This window comes from Numida meleagris, chromosome 2 (assembly GCF_002078875.1).
Source record: "Numida meleagris isolate 19003 breed g44 Domestic line chromosome 2, NumMel1.0, whole genome shotgun sequence".
Classification (NCBI taxonomy): domain Eukaryota; kingdom Metazoa; phylum Chordata; class Aves; order Galliformes; family Numididae; genus Numida; species Numida meleagris.
This window is the reverse complement of record NC_034410.1, coordinates 23135969-23153915: the sequence shown is the minus strand read 5'-3', so window position 1 is coordinate 23153915 and position 17947 is coordinate 23135969. Positions and strand designations below refer to the sequence as shown.

Here is a 17947-nt window from a genome sequence, read left to right as displayed (position 1 = left end):
GTAAGCAAGTATGGCATGTCTTTCTCTTTGCTGTCTTTGCAAGTCTATTGAAATCTTTTTTTTTTTTTAATTGCTATCAACTGCATATTCTCTAAGTTTTTTGACATAAAGTAAACAGAGGTGATATTATCTTTCCATACTTCATAATCCTTACAGAGACTTTTCTCTTTCAATCAGCAATATTTAGCTGCGTGGTAATCAAAACTATTACTTCTTCTATGCTCCATATACGTTCTTATACTGCACGCATATCAGTATTGAAGTACTGCAAGTCTTGGCATCCTGGTGTGCTTAAATCAACCTATATTGAGTATTTGCTTTTTCAATCTCTCTTCTAAAAGACAAGCAGCCATTTTTCTTTTTCCTCTCAACTAATTATTCGCGTCTTCGTAGTTTGATAGAGAAGGGAATTACAAGTCTGTAATGGATTCTAGAAGTCTGAGAACATTGTTCAATCTTAATCCAGATCAGATCTATCATTTTTCCAGATGTACTGGTACAGAGAAGAATGTCTTATGCCTAAAGTTATACAGAAAGTTGCAGTGTTCTGCTGTGATCTTATAATAAAACAAGCTTTCTAAGTGACATACTTAAATTGCCAAACAACTAAAACCCACTGTGTACCTCATACAACCTATATTCCAGGTTTTCTTCATTGACTCAGTGAATGCCAAATACATTGTATCTTTAAAACCAGAAAAAACTGTCCAGCTAAAGGAAATGTAGATACAGTAGAAGTCCTTATCATAAAAAGGTAATGACAAAGGAGCCATAAAAATATATTTTGATAGGCAGCAAAGTAAAACAAAACTGAATTAAACAATAATCAACGCATGTCAAAGCTGCCTAGGATGACTCATGGGGAATGAGAGCAGCTCAGAGTTTAAACATTTCAGTCAAGGGTACAGAAGGACACTTCCTGGATGCATTTGACTGTTGTCAGAGCCTTCATCCTTGGTCCAGTGAGCCTCCTGACACCCTGTTGATGTGTACAACCCAGGCACGTCTCAGAAAGCTGGCATAGTGCTGCTTGTGTGTAGCTTATCAGTCTCACAGAAAATATCGGGGAGATCCAGGCTGTCCTTCTTCCCATCACTCCTATCCCAGCAAAGTAGGCTCTTTTCTCAAACCTCATCCTCAAGATACGTGGTTATTCATGCATGGTCCTACAGGACTACGGAGGGCACCAGACAGAGAATGCTATCCTGATGACTCATTCATTAGAGATTAAATTTGGATGTGGGGGACAGGTCTACCAGTACTTGGTGACAAATGAAAATATGACTCATTTGTCTGCATGGAAATGAGTTGAATAGCCGACAGGCATCAGGAAGCAGAACACAGAGTGCACCATCCTCACTAGACTGGAAGGCCCAGTTATATCTCTGTTCCTTGAATAAAAATTGACCTCAAAACAACTAGCTCAATGTTCAAACAATGTATCTGAAGGAGATAAATACCAGTGCTAGCTTCAGAGCACAAGGGTCTTGGCTCAAGATCATACTGCTGGTTGTTATCATTATTTATTGAAAGAAGGTCCTCATCAGTTACTGAGTTCTTATAACCTGTAAACTAACTTTCCGGTACTCATCCAAACTGCTCTGATTACATTTCTTGACTAAAAAAAAATTCAAAGGAAATACAGAGTGAAAATTCTCTTCTTAGTAGTTCAAAAAGCAGAAACAAATGAACAGACAAAACCACAAAAACCCAAATGGATCTAACAGCGAGAAGTGTGTTAAAAACAGAATAGATAATGGAGTACTTTTAGTACAAGAACAAACAGAGGAGTTTGCAATTCTGCACACTGCACATATAAAATTAATTATTAAAGACTCTAAAGCGTGATAAAGTGGTGTCTTCCAAACATCTAAGCTGAATGCACTGCTTTCCAAAAAATTTTCCACCTGAACTCTTGTCAGTGAATGAATTGCAATTTACCTTCTTATTGTATGTGTCTCTTTGCGTAAGCCTGAATTTAAGATGGTTAAGATTGTCATTCTAGCAATTTACTACAAATTTCTCTTATGCATCTTGTTCTTTAACAGCCAATTGTATTTTTTTAAGTTCATTTCACCTTAAAATCATCAATCTAATGCTTATATATTCCTGTGGCAATGCTGAGGTCATTACTGTAAAGTGTATTTTAATATCAGTGTTCACTGAACATTCTTTGTGAAAGGTAATTAGGCTACTTTGTGGATAGATGATTGCATGATGATGTACTCTACTGTATTTAAAAATGATTTATGCTATTAAGCACATCTTGTTTTTCTGATTTCTTTTGTTAAATGCTCTTAGCTTCCATTGCAACATCTTGAGCGGTTTTCAGAGCTTTGTAGAAATCTGAAACAAATGCATATTCCGTACCCCTACTGGTGGATGACATCCAGTGTTCTGTGCCAGATAATGCTCAGAGTGGAAATTTCTGCCCACGTTTCCTTTTCTGAGCCTGGTTTTTGGAGAATTGGACTATGACTTCTCTTACAGTAAAAACAGTATGAAAAGGTGAGGAATTCCTTTACTCATTCCAAGTTCACTCTGTGTACCACATTTCATTCTGATCCAATTAATTTAACTGTATATATTTAAGCACAATTGCTACAGTGCGCTATTGCCTCTGTACTTCTGTAACATAATTCCCACACTTGTAAATTCTCTTCAGGTTTTTTTTTAATCTTTTCTCAGACACAAGGATGAAAAAGTTTTCTTTTGATGGCATAAAAGCCTTTAAAGAAAACAGAGTGAGAAAGAGGATTCAGTCACAACACTTTGTTTCCTGAAGTACAAAAGAATCTACAAAAATATGTTGCCTGTTTAAAAGATTATTTGGGCAACTTCTCTTTCCAAAAATAACATTAGAAAAAAATGATGATTTCCAAATATTCACTTCAGCTCAGCCATATATCATGCAATATATCCATGAGTCTACCTTACCATTTCACCAGCAACTTATGCTTCCAGAACTAGTATAAAAAGCAGCAATTTTCAAAGTCATGTTTTTTTCTATTTCACATTTATTTTGAATTGATTTCTATAAACAGAACTTGTTACTCTGGTTCCTAATAATTACTGGAGATTCCAGCCACCTGCAAATAGTCAGCTATAACTTGAATATAACTTGAACATGAATATAAAGCATAATTAACATATGTCGAAGGACAGTGGCTGTCAGATGTGTGACTGTTCCTTGCTTCTGGTAGAAATTAGCAGGTTTATGTGTTGCAATTAGCATTAATTCTATTAGTTACAGCAGAGTAGTACAACATATTCTGAGGCCAAAATGAAAAAAAAAATAGAGTTGATGTAAGGTCATGAGCAATTTTATCAATGTCAAAAAGGATAGAACTATACAATGTCTCTTTGGAGAAGGTTCTTTGTACCTGAGCACATTATGATTTGATACTCTTGGAAACTGGAGTTCTAAGAACCTGGTTTTTTTTTAATCACCTATTAGCAAACCAAAAGTTCCCATTCCTCTAATAAAGTCCAGTGGAAAAGATTAAGTCATTTGTTAGTCCAAAGGCAATTCAGTTCAAGAATCATTAATGATGAATCTTATCCACTTACTGAAATTTTTCTAGCACATTGTGAAACGGAGGTGGCCTTTTAAAAATGAAAGTAATATGGGTTGTACTCTCATCATAAAATAAATAATTTCAACTGATATTATTTCTTATATCAAGTTTTTATTGCTAGCTGTATCCTACATTTCCCATGAGATTTTGGAAAAGTTAAAGACATTGATGATTCTTCCATTTGTCCATGTGTGAGAGGAAAAGAGGAGGGTAACCTGGAATGAACAAAGAAGGAAAATCTTTCTTCATCAGAAATACTGTTGCACACTATCATCACAGAATGAGAACTGGAGATTTATTTCAGCCTTTCGGAACGACAGTGAACTCTCTTTCCTGGAGGCCCTGTCATTAGGTTTCCTTCTGTGCAACCAAGAACTCTTTCAGACTTGGCAGTCTTGTTCAGTTCCCCTTTGGCTGCCATTTTAGAGTTCCTGCTTTGCAGAAGGTTTATGTCTTGAATGCTGAAGGTTGGCTCCACACCACATGGCAGCTTTCTCCTTGAAAGTTCTTTATGCTCCTGGGGAAAAATAAGAAGAAACTTTCTAATGCTGTGAAGTATACATAATCCAATAGATATTAATATCATCAGAACATTTTTAATTGGCTTTAATTCCCTAGATCGCATCATAGTAAGACTGTAAGGATATTTACAAAGTCCTTTGGCATCCTTGGGTGAAATGTGCTATTACAGGGTTGTACTAATTGAAACTTGGACAAAACGTCCTCATACTGCTACACAAACATCCAGTGGAACATGTTTGTAACCAGACTCTTACCTAATCCCTTGTTGACTTTCTCTCCTGACTCAAACCTACCTGTAAAAACAGATGACAGTTACACATGAGACATATTAGGAATACAGGTTTTCCCAAAAGCAAATGGATTCAGGTCTCTAAGTATTTGTCACAGCAAGAACGGAGGATCTGTATTCTCTCTTCCCTTTCAGTTACATTCCCTATTAGCCTTCACACCTCACTCATGCTCATGGGGCTCCATATTTTTGAATAAATGTTAATTTGTTCATCCAATAATGGCTTTGCTTCTGAGGTGCCTCATTCACAGTGATCCTCTTTCCCTGCAGTATGTACAACAGTGAATTCTGAAGTAATTCTTGGCCATTTCGGACACTTCTGTCACAGGGGTGTGGCATGGGGAGGTAATCTCTGAGCAGATGTTTAGTGGAAAGACTCGGAGGAAGGTAGGCACTTATTTCTTAGCTCCCCTCAACATTATCTGGACTTCACTGATGAAGTTAAGGCAAAGAAGGCTAATGTGGAGCCTTCAGTGAGGTTTATGAGGTGACACTGTCAGTAGAATCTTCCTTCACTCACTGGCCAATTCTCCTGCACAGCAGGAAAGAAGAGGTCTCACAACATTAAGTTTCATGCAGAATTACTGTTCCAGTGAAGGAAAGAAGCTTTATGAACATCATCCTTTACTTATTTCTTTCAGGGCTTACTCACTCTGGGTTATCTGTTAACCACGAAGCAGCAAAAAGCTGACCAGCTCCAGCTCAGCTATGTGTCATGTAGAAGAGTATCAGGGCATGGCATCAACCCATATCTTCTGCATTTCTTGAGATTTGGTAAAAATAAGCAAATAAAAGCCAGGGCTGCTCTAAAATAACACATATGGAAAGAGAAATGGGTGCAAATTTCTACATCAGTTTTGTTTGTCTCACTGTTTTCAGCTGACATTTGTAGCTCTCTGCCCCTTTCTCCCTACCTGTAGGCAGTCAGCAGGACTTTGGAGACATCTGCAGAGGCGCTCAGTAACATGTATGCCTCCCAAAGATGTCTCAAATAACATTAAAGGCTTCCATTAAAATAAACATCTGAATACTGTAGAAAGTCTAGACAGGAAGAAATGGTGAATAGAAAGATAAGATAGCAAAAGCAGGTACCAGGCCAGCATATTTGCTATGCAGAGAGAAAGAAACTTTTCTTCATATTAAATTGCATTGGTTTCCTGCTACTGGGTTAGGGGGTCATGCAGTACCATGGAGAGAGAGGGCAGAAAACAGCAGATGGGATATATGTTTCAAACCAGCCTCTTCCGGACCTCCCTGAAAACACAGAGCCTGAGAGTAGCCCTCTGCACTGATTTTGATTCTTTGGCTGCAGGCTTATTTAGCATCTAGGGAAACACAGAGATTGCATTAAATATAACTAAATGAAGCGCAGCAGAGAAAGTACTGCAGGTCCTGATCCAGAGCTATGACAAACTGGTTAAATTTAATTAATTAAGGCTGGAAACGATACTCATAATCTGATTATTGCATTTTAAACTTGAAAGAGAAAACTGCGTCCTGGGGAAGATAGTGTAGCACCAACAAAGAATGCAATAAGCTTCAGTGTCCCATCTCACCATGTTACATCTAAAACTACCAGCTGTGAGGCCATGTTACATGCTAAAAGGTGTCTTTGTAAAATCCATGCACGACAGCCTTTTGACACTATCACAAGGCAACTTTTGACAAAATAGGCCAAGATCCAGGGGGTAGTGTTGCAGGAAGGCTGAACACATGAAGGAAGTGTACATAACCATTTTCCCAATAAGAGAAAGAAGAAATGGAGTGGAGAGGTCTTCTCCTTCCACTGCGTACTAGCATGGGCCGCATCTGCTCTGGACTCAAAGGCATCTCTGCCTACGGCCTGAAAATTACAAAGCTGCACTTTTACCCCACTCGCAGTGGTTTCTTGTTGAGATTCTCTATTTTACCACTTTTAGTTGGAATGGACATATATCATTGGTGGGCTCCACACTGAGCCAAATTAGTCCATGTTATTGTCCTTGACTTTAATTTGCAGCTGATTTACAGCTGTTCTGTTTCAGGGGTGCTGTTGTTTTGGAGGTAGAGTAGATTATTCCCTGTGAGATCTGTCTGGTGGATTGCAGTTTTTCCTTCCATCCCACTTGTTGTAGGGCTTACTAGACAGGAGTAGGGGTTTCATTAAGGTTTAATTAACCGCAAATACAATATTGGCAAGCATACCTCAGAAGCTAGTCTGAAAACATTCATTTTCTAAGCTATGCAAAAGACAATCTGATTGATTTTGCATGACCAGGTTCAAGGCTGACTGAATCAGACCTAGCTATTTTATGACTCAAAAATGAAAATCTCCCAGGTCAGCAGTTATAATAAGAAATTTCTTTTTCTGACTCAGACTGACAATAGCAGGCAAATCTTCCTCCACTCAAGTGCTTGTGAGAAGATGAGAGTAAGCCAGGATGGTGGTGGGATGCAGACTGTTTTGCTGGGCTCCAGCTGGTGGAAAAAATAAGTAAGAAGTGGGTACATCGCAATACATCAACATGGAGTCTTGCTCAGGTGTCACCATAGCATGCTGACATTTAATAGTAATTAGATAATAAATAGTTGGAATACTAGCTGCTACGATAGCTTTCATTGCAGAAAGATTTTTGCAATGTAATTTGCTTCATTTAACAAGGTTCAGAGATTAAACAGATGATTTGAACATGAAAGCATCATCTGCTAGCTTCTGGAAAAGTCAAAACTTTACTATATAAAGACTAACACAGCTTGTAGTCCTATTAACAGCAAGGAGAATCGGACAGTACCTTCAATTTTCACTAGGAAGTAGATTGTTCTGTTCAGTTAAAATTTAAGCTGATGTTAATCATTATTTCCTGTTCATTTTAGCACGTAGTTCAAGTACAGATGCCAAGGAAAGCAAATAATTGAAATCCAGTGTAGACAAATGTATAAGTTCAACTGTGTTCAAGTTAGAATTTTTTCATTGGCTGAAGTCAGCAGCTATACAGGCACAATATTATAATCTGACAATACACATCAGAAATGTGTACACATTATCTATTCTTAATAGGCAATGCGAGGCCCAGCTACTCAGGAAGGCAGAGGACTCATCTCCATGATACTTGGCTGGGTGACAGCTGCTCTTCCAGCAGGGCAAAGCCAGTAGTGCTCTGTGGAGTAGTTTGAGTCACATTTTAGTCCCTTTTACCGGTTGTTAGTTTGGTATAGTTCAACTCAACTGAAAAAACAGCAAAATGAAGTAGGATGGTAATATTCAAGGTAAATTTTACTATAATTATAACAAACATTTTAAAGCAGGATTCAGAATTCTTTTCTTAAACTCCAAAACTTGATTTTCTGAAAAATATTTGTGACATGTCAAAATGTTTTGTTGATTTCCATAAAAATCAATTTGCAACAGTGGCTCATGCCAAGGCTGTCTCTGCACACATAAAAGCTGTTTTTCCCCTATGTGGTAAGCATTGTCAACTTTTTACTGTGCTGTTCAGTGGTAGAGAAGACAAGAAATTGAAATCAAATTTCAGGAACACTTAATTTTACTAGGACACAAGAAGCAAAGTGCTAGTCTCCAGTATTTAAGTAGTGCAGATGTGGTACATTAAAGCCAAGTGTTTGAGAAAAAGGAGTCATAGTCTCCAATTAATTACTTTGCCTGAAGTGCCCTCAGTTTGCCAGCAGATAATTCAGACAGAAAACTCAAGGTTTCCAGTGTGCCTAGGACCCACTGGTGCAGAGGCTGATGGGCAGTAGGTGACAGCTTCCCGGCTCCTTCCACCTCCACATATTTCAGAATGTGGAAGAGATGTTCACATTCCAGCTGTGTACGGGTTCTAGGCCTGCTCTAATGATTTAGGATGTGATCTTGAATTCTTACAAACAAATGTTTTCCAGTGGAAGGCGGCTTTCACCTCACAGCAATGAAACATTTACATGAAGGTTAAAAAATCTTAGAATTTTTTGTGCTATAAACCAAATTTTAGGCAGAATAAACTCCACTGGCAATATAAACAACATCCAGGAAGCAAGTTTAAAATAAAACCCAGGAACAAATAAAGTGCAGTGTCTAAAATAAGTTCTACTCTCCATTAAACCTATGTTATTTCATCTTCCCTGTTTGTCAGTTTTACAATGCCAAGAATTTATTGGATATAAAACAAGGCCAACATTTTGTACTCCCTAGTGTTACACAGAATCTGGCTGGATACAACAGAAGTAACAAATAACAAATTAATGCTTCCTAAGATGAATTGTGTGAGACCTCTGGGGAACATAAGCATCCAGTTCTCTGAATTTACTGTAAGCTGTCAGAAATTGCATCTCAAAAGGCAAAAAACCCTTTCACTTATTCTAAGTTTTTATGTAAATAACTGCTACCAAGATCATATAGTTGTTTTCTTATCATTGCAAAAGGACAGAAATTGCATTTTGGAGAGCCCAGAATTTTAGAACCATTTGGTAAATTAGGCAAAATAAAAAGAATCTGTCCTGTGAAAGGCAGGTACCTGCAAGTTATTCTGCTTCAGAGCAATAAGGAGGTCTTTCCAGTATGCTTCTCTGCCCCATACAACATGGCATCAAATATTCTTCCACCTCAGGTCCCCAAAACAACCTTCCCATGTATGTCCCACATAGCCCATAATTTGGGACAGTTACCTAGGATCTGTAAAACAGAATCACATCAGCAAGGCTCTTCAGATATAGAATAAAATCTGGATCTACTGCATTACCACGAATGCCAAACTGTTGGCTCTTGTAGGAGCCAGTTTCTCACTCAAGTCTGTAAGACACAGGGTAGCATTTTACACAAGTGAGGGGGAAAAAAACACTAATTTGATGGCTACTATACTCATTTTGAAACACAAGGTTAAGAGATGCCTACTTAAAGTATAGGTGGCAAACAACTTTTGTAGGTGTTATATAATGACTTGATGTAGCAGTTTTTTCAGGTTAATACTCCTGACAAAATTCCCAAAATTACAAGTATGTAGTTGCTCCAATTAAACACATGACATTTCTCTGGACAGCTAAAATGATAAAAAGCTCTTTCTGTTCTGAGGCTGTTCACTGCTGCCTGTATGGTGAAGCACCTGTGAAGATAAAACTTTGCAACAGAGCCAGGTGCATGGACCTCCGTAACCTTCCTCTGCAAACAGCTGCTGGATGGAAACACTTTCTGCAGTGGGAGCAGCTTTCCACTACTTGGAGGAGTGTGATTTAACAGACCAGGGAAGCCAGTCTCCAGCATTTCATTGTTCAAATTAGTTTCCTCCTGCATTCCCTTTCCTCAAAACAATTCTGTGGAAAGAAGTAAGCCAGAACAACGTCATACAGCTACAGATGTATTTTGTATTCCGCTGCATTGCAACACAGATTAATGCACTGGCAAGAAGCCACAGTCAGCAGTGAACTTCAAGGGAATTTCTCTGTGAGAAAGAATCCCTTTTACATAGACTCATTTCCTTTAGTTCAGCTTTACATAAAACAAGTGTTTTATGTAGACTGAGGCTTAATGGAGATGTGGAAACATTAATAATCTAGTATCATTTCCAACTAAAAAACCTCACATACATTCCTTATATTGATGTCTTCTGAGAGATTATGCTGAACCATGGGAATCTCTGTGAGAACATAGTGATACATGACGTGAAGACTCTTGATTCAGAGATTTCTCAGAAAGCTTACAAGCACAGGATTTAAAAGCCACTTCCAGAAAATAGCCACATTGAAAAAGATGCTAATACCACTAAGATTAAAAATTTTAAAAATACAGATAGACTTTATGCAGCTGAAAAAAAATAATGAGACAGGCTACGGAACAGTCTCAGGACCTTCCCAGTTTGTGTATGAAGTTGGACTTCTCATTGATTTGTAATGGTTGTCATGGTTTTGTGATTTTCGGTTATTGGTATTCCACATCATAACATCATGTAGTGGACATACCTAGTTCTCAGAAGAGAAGGACTACTACAGTCCCCACGGTACTTTGCTCCTTTGTTACCATTTTCCAGTCGGAGGAAAAAGATAGAAGCTCGCAGTATAAAAACTTGCAGATCACGAGACCTCGTCCCTTTTTCCGCCGTCTCTCGTCTTGGCAGCACCTCGCTCTCCAGCCGTCTTATCGTCGGTAGTAGAGTAAGGCCTACCTTGATTTTGGGACATTCTCTCTCTCTGTATTGGATTTATCAGCTTAAATTGTAATTATATTGTATTATAGTGTGTTGTTTTGCATTCCGATATCGTATTTAGTAAATTAGTTTGTTTCTCCTCAGATTGTTGCCGCTGTTCTTTGCTCTCAGGGCCATCTCCCTACCCTTTTCCCCTTTCCCCGGGACGTGGGCCCTTGGGTCCCCCGTCCCCCTTGTCACGGAATTGGGCCTAACGCCCGTAAACCGTTGACAATGGTTCAAAGTGAGATGTAGTTTTCAAACTAAAGTAATCTTAAGGATAGGGAATAGAGTTCATTGCCCCCTACAATACTATCGTATTCAAATAGAATTAATTGAGATTCTCTGAAGATTATGGATTTAGCCCATTATGAAAGCAGAGGCTTAAAATTGTGGAAATTAACACCTATTGATCACCATTAGATGTTCTTTTATTGAACAGGTAAGGAACACTCCTCCCATTCTCACTTTTCATCTTCTCTGTATGTGTCACTGCACCTTTGAAGGCTTGTAACCTGATTTTATTTCATTTGAAACTACATGTGTTGGGAAACATTATAATTAACATTCTTAGAAGCAAGACAAATGCAGTACAGAACAACTTTTCATCTTCTTCATAACTGATGGCCTGCATTCTATTTTGTGCAAGAGATACTTTGTGTGGACTAGTATTTTCCAGATCAACTCATCAGTCCATTTATAATATAAAGCTAGAGCTCTTCAAGAAAAATGTGTGTTGACGTTTTCATTTCCCAGAAACAACAGATTCCAGCAGGCCAGATGGGAGTTTATATAATAAAGTGCTAATGCAACATAGATGTAGAGGGTAATGCTGTTCTGAGTGTTGACAAAAGGTTCTTACAGAGAGCCAAGACTCCTCAGTGCTAGTAGAACCTGCACCTGTGATTCTTTTTTTTTTTTTTTTAAGTTTCTAATAGAACTGCAAAGTAACCTCCTGGAAACTGCTAGAGGAAGTATTAAAAATTGGAACTTTAGATTCTTCAATAGCATTTTCTGTTTTATATAATAGTCTTTTAACAACAGACATATTTAGTCAAATGGGCAAAAGCTACAGAGGGCGCTCAGCACCCAAAGAAATGAGCTGAATTAACTTTCTCCCAGAAGCTGAGAGAAGACAGAAAAAGGCCATAGGCAGATATTACACAAACACATTCCTACACAAGGGGCATTTAGACATGCAGGATGCATGATTTGCTAGATAAATGAATGGTTTCCCTTAAGACATGATATTCTTTTCTGGCTTACTATTTCTAAGATGCCTCAGTTGGTATCCATCACAAACTATCAAGCAAGCTCACCATAATCCACTATCCTGACCCCTGTACCACATGAACAAAGAGTTCTGATGAGTTTACAAATATGATAGTGCTCCAGTATAAACAAGCTGCTTTACTTATTCTTTTAAGTTGCCATCACACCTAATTTGTTGTTTTACAGTACAGCTAGATAGAAAGCAGCTGTCCAAATTCAAGGAAGATTTGATCCAGTCAAGCAAGTTGGGGATTAGATGTGGTTCCTAGCCACTAGAGCAGTCACCTCAGATACTATTCTAGTCCCTGATAAGGACAGAGTTTCCAGGAGAGAACTCACTACATTTGTACAAGGGTTATAGCTGATGCTGCTCATGATTACATGATGATGGGAATCAGCGTGAATTTATGTCTAACATAGCTACATGAAAACATTGCTCTTTTTAGACTACCTCTGCTAGTCAAGTTTACCTTGCTAACATCCATATAAAGCAGTTTGTAGATTTAGAAAGAAATGCTGTAGTGTATAGACATAAGGTCATTTCAGTAAGACTATCTTGGGTGACGAATAGATACAGTTAAGACTTTGGTGAGGAAACTGAGCACTTTTGTACTCAGGGATCTGTAGTATAGGTCCTTGTTCCTTATTCATAAATGACTGTACTCATCTTTCTTGTTGCCCACCTTCTTTTAATCCTTTAATTGACTTACTAAACTCAGAGTTTTTCAAAACTTTTTGAAGGATGAAGTTTTGTGACTACCAAGACCTTTTCTTTATATGCCATACTTTGAAACCACAGTGTAACACATCTATGTAATGGTTACTGAAAAAAACATTTCATTTTGATAGTCTTAGTATGCCAAGATTCTGAGCACCCAGCTCTTTTAGTTACACTTTCAGGCCTTTGCAATTTTTTAATTTATTTATTTAGAGAAAAGAAAAACACAGCCTAGGTGTTTACTCTTGAATAGACACTAACAAGCAGCCAGTACAGAATCTCAAGGGGGCTTTAACCTGATGTTATTGGATTTTCCCCGATTGGCAATAAAGTTGAAGACTTTCTGAGGTCTAAAATAGGGACTTGGGTAATTATTTCAAAGGCTCATTAAAGCAGACAACCACAAAGGACTGTTTTCCAGATACTTTGAAATTGCTTATCCAGCTCTGTATGGAGGAAATTATTAACCTCAGTAGCTTTTTCATCCTGCTGGCTGTTGTGTGATTTTCAGCTCTGGAAATAATCTAGTTTAATTGCCTTTCAGAAATATGTTTTGGCATTTGAACTACTTCACTGCTTGAACTCTCTTCCGTATCCCACAGATGCTAGAATCAATTTGAGAATAATCTCTGGGATAGTGCAGTTCAAATGAGACAGCTGCTAAGAGTGAAATCAACTCAACACAGTTGGTCAAAGATAACATGCATTACAAAATAGTAAGCAGAATGAAAAGTTTTTCCTTGATCTAAGTTTTGGTCAATGCACCTTTAGAAAGCTAGAAAACCCAGATGATGACTTAAAAAAAAAAATCCATTCTTCAGATTAGAAGGGGAAGTGTAGGAGAAACATTACATGTCAACTCATGATGATAACCATCCAAGCAAGAAATTATTTTCCCAAGAAGGGAGTTATCAGCCTTTAAGGTAATAAAGAAATAGGCAAGTACAGCTAGTCTAGCTCTAACATGAACTCATGGGAAGTCTTGCATTAGAATTTCTTTATCTGTTCAATTTACATTCAGAAAAATTTGCTGTATCTTCATGCCTGAAAAACATACCTTCTAACAGCAGAGTAGTACTGTTACTTCCCCACTGCTCTGTGCTGTTACTGCATCTGAAGGAGGTTCTCCTGCCTGCTCCCGAGCAATCATTCCTGGCCCAGCACAAGTATTTAGTGAGAGAACTGTTACACAGGCTGGTTAAAAGCCAATAGCTAATATCAAACAGAAGAGCTTTTTAATTTAAATCTATTCGTCTGCTTGGTTCATTGCATAGCGAACATGAAGATATGGATTAACACAAAGAAAAGAAGAACAAGATGGAACCAGCCATGGCTGATTTGTAACAGGGAAGAGGCACAAGCAGTAATGATGATTTAAGGCATAAAGCTGTGCTTAGAAGGTCATTTAATTTAAGTAAAGGTAGCTTCAACACATTTAGAGTAGATGAATCTTCAGTGGAGACACAAGTGAGTCAGAGAGTGGACACCAAATCCAAACAAGATTAGACTGGAAATACTGAATGACTAGCGGTGTCAAAGATACATTGAAATGACTTACAGACAAGAACCCTCCAATACTTGCTGATATAAAACATACATGTGTTCCTTTTTCTAAAAGATGGGCTTCAGTTGAAATACAAAGACTTAACACACATGTATTGCTGAAGCACGCTACACAAACTACACCAGCCCAGGTAACCAAGCCAGCCCCTGGCACAGTAGCTAAGTGAGCTTTGCTTGTGAGTTCACCCAGAGCTCACCCTGGATGTGTCCATCCTGCAAATATACGTAGCCCCCAGAACATCACAGCAAAAAAATCTTCCTTTGCATTGAAAATAAAAATGTTAATTTTCAGGTTAATGCTACCTGCAAGAAAAACATTTCTTTACTACAAGCAGGTTGTATATGCATTTGTATGCCACTGAAATTGATAACTAAAGATGTAATTATTTATCTGATTCTGGCTAGAATGAATTGTAAATTACAAGTCTTCATGATGAGACTTCTCCATTTCTGAAAGAACCCAAAATATTATGAAAATTAATACCTTGCAGTAAGAAGTCTTAAATTATAATTTTCAGTTCACTACTCTCCGTAGAGAAATCACAACAAAAGAAACATCAAAAACTTTTGTATTTACAATTGAGAGAAATACTGGTAAAGACTGACTATTGAGACCCATTAAATTCCTTCCTTTGTATGAACAGTAGGCTCATATATATCGTACCATCCTTCCATCAAAAAATTAATTCCAATTATGAGCTGTCCAAGGCCATATTGTCCAACATTGGTACACACATTAGCTTTGTAGCTACAAAAATTACGGTGAAGATGCTAGAACAGTTAATTTTCAGCAGATTACTCAAGTCAGCTGATCTAATGCACAATAACTTCAAGTAGTAGGATTTGAACATCAGCATCTGTATACCACATCTTGATTCAAAAGAAACGTGTGTTTGCCATGACTTCTACAGAAAAAAAAAAATGCATGGTCTTTCATATGTCAAACACACTCTGACATATCTGGAGAATTAAAAAAATCCCAAATTATTCCTAATTTTAAGCATTATTTTTCTAGTGGAAAATGTATCCATTAAAGCTGATTTATTTTGCAGAAAATATTTGACTTCAGTAAAGTAACAATCAAACTGAAGTTTTTGAAATCAAACATATGAATTTTGACATTTCCAAAACCAAAAATTCAGCTCCCTTTCAAACAGTTCTTTGGTTATAAGTCATACTATAATTACAACCTAATGTCTATGTAGAAGCATGCTAGGAAGGTCAAGTGTTACATCATGTAACAGTTGTTTGAGCCCAAGTAATTTATTTCCTGTCTCCCAGTTCTGGAAAGCCTAACCTCAAAATGACAAAGGCAATAATAAAGTTGTCCCTCTTGATAATTAAGTCTCTCCTGCTTTCTCAGACATCACTGTAGGAATTTTTACCTTATGCTGGTCTGGATTCAAGGACATTTTATGAACAGTTTTCCACCTGGGGCAGCATTTCGGCTCCCCTAACCCATCCCTTCCACCATCCCAGATTCCAGTATAAATTAGATTTTACCACACATTCTGGGTTCCCCATAGCCATAAGTTACTTTTCGTTTGGTTCCTTCTACACAGTTGAGCTATCCACCTGCTTCCTGCTTTAACAAGACAGTAATGGAGCTAGCTCATGGTGCTCAGTCAGAGTCTATGGATCTGCCAGAACACAACAGGCTGATGGGTTGAACATGGAGGAAGAACTGAGGAGGAGAACAGCATTCAGTGAAAAACTGAAGTCCACCAGGATCACTAAATCAGTGTTGTAAAACCATGCTTATTGCTGTGCCTCAACAACTGACAGAGGAAATCACTTTCCTCTTGAGCACTCTTGACTATTTCATCAGCTTATCACTTCGCTAATGGGTTTATAGATATTGCATAGGGCTGAGTCAACTGTGGCCCCACTGCTGATGTCAAGAATTACTCATGTTTTTTTACTGAGATCGCTGACAGAAGATTCTCTTATACATCACTACCTTCTCCTCAGCAGATGAGGCAATTAGCAGTTCCATAATTAGACATCAACTCACAGTGGATTCACAACTAGTGTTCATGAGAGGAAACTGGATCTCTTCAACTTACTTGCTGAAGAACAAGCCCACCTCTGCATACCTGAGGTTTTATGCAATGTACATTTCTAAGACTTTTTTTATTATTACTATTATTAATATCCTAGTCAAGAAAGTTATAGGACAGTTATCATTTAAATAGTTTAAAAACCAGAGTGAGTCTTTGAGAAAAGCCAAGTAATAGATAGAATACTCCAAATTAAGCCTTATTAGCAAGCTTTCATTTGAACTACTTCACATCCATTGTTTTTACTGAGATCTTCAGATACTAAGGCACACACAATTAGCTTCTTTTAGTTTAAAGACAGTGCACACAGTGCTCAAGCAATCTGAAAAAAATATTTGTTTTGAGAATTCTCCAATTCTCCAGACAATTCAAATTATTTGATAAAAAAAATATATGGATGTAGTATTTCTGAATTTGATTCTATTTTTCCCTGTGACATTTTAAATGGGTCAGAACAAGTAATTCTAGCCTATATGTCTTAGCTTGTTGCATCCACGGAACACCTGCCAGATAACGCCAGCGATACTTCAGCAACGCACTACTCAGACATACATTAGGCCTTAATCATGTTGTAAAGCCATAAATCAAGCCCTCTATAGAAACCAAAGCAGAACTTGGTGACCACTAAAAACAAGAGTTCTAATTTTGAATGATTTTTGTTTGCAATGGTCTCTAAAGCCGAAACTGAGAGCAGTTAGAAGGCAGCTAGATAGATTCCCGACTAAACTACGAAGTTTGGCAACAACTCATTTGTCCCTTATTTTTTTCTGCTGTACTGATGGAAAAAGTACTCCCAGGGGAAAAAAAGAATAAATAAGGCTGTGAATGGCTTATCTCTCTTTTTCCTCAGTCCCTAAAACACCTACCTACAAACAGCTGTATCAGTCCCAGACAGAAACATTCAGCAGGCGAACCACTTAGCTTTGCATACAGTCCTGTTGCAAAAGAAATGCAGTCACAGCACAGTCATCAGATAATCACAACATCGCTACCTATGACACATCACTATTCAGAGCTGTTGAGGAAGCCCAAAAGAAGCTTAGCAACACAACAAACTTAGTATTTCCAGCATTACACAAAATTACTTATTACCAGGGCTTCTTCAAGCTTTGCACACCTTTTCCCTGCAGAGCTCTGTCTAGTACCAAACAAATGAGAATGTGGCTCTTCACATCTATTTAATTTACTTGCTGTTAGCTTATAATGGCTTGCTAATAGCCCTTACCCTGGAAGTAATTAGCACATTGATTAGAAAGTAAATAAGCTCAGTAATCATAAACGTGGGCCATAATGCTTAAAGGAAAAGCAGAGACTATTCTATAGACTGACAGAACACAGTCACTCGCCCACCCCAAGCTCCCAATGGCTACAGTATATTTTAATGGTTTCTCACTTGAATTACATGAATATATTGCTTTGTCCTTTAAAGATTAAAAATCAGCTCCCATTCCTGCATCGTGTTTCTACAACATCTTAGATCTACAGGAAGATGTTTCTATAATGCTATCATCCATTTAGGTACTGACAGAAAACAAAAGCACTAGCTAAGTACTTTTCTGATACCTTTTCTTCTCTGCTGCTGAAACTTAAAAGATGTTTGTTCTGAGAATGAATGTTATCCATATGGTAGCCTAGACAGCAGATATTTTTAATGCATAGCTGCTGTAAATAGCCACGATGAATGATTTTTTAGTAGCTCTTCTCCCTATTTCTTCTTTGCAAATGTCATACATTTAGAGCTTTTCTTACCCAGAGATAGATACAAACATTTATTGTAGAAAAAATGTCTGAGT

The 17947-nt window shown here is 37.7% G+C and overlaps 1 long non-coding RNA gene across 2 annotated transcripts; it reads right to left on the bottom strand.

Annotated features, from left to right (window-relative positions):
• LOC110394393 lies at positions 3461-17327 on the bottom strand. Of its 2 annotated transcripts, XR_002435588.1 has the most exons (5): positions 17247-17327; positions 17021-17089; positions 8880-9037; positions 4355-4393; positions 3461-4095 (listed from the first exon to the last, which is right to left on the bottom strand). It is a non-coding gene; the product is annotated as an uncharacterized LOC110394393 (long non-coding RNA). The 2 variants fall into 2 exon arrangements; XR_002435589.1 differs by lacking the exon at positions 8880-9037.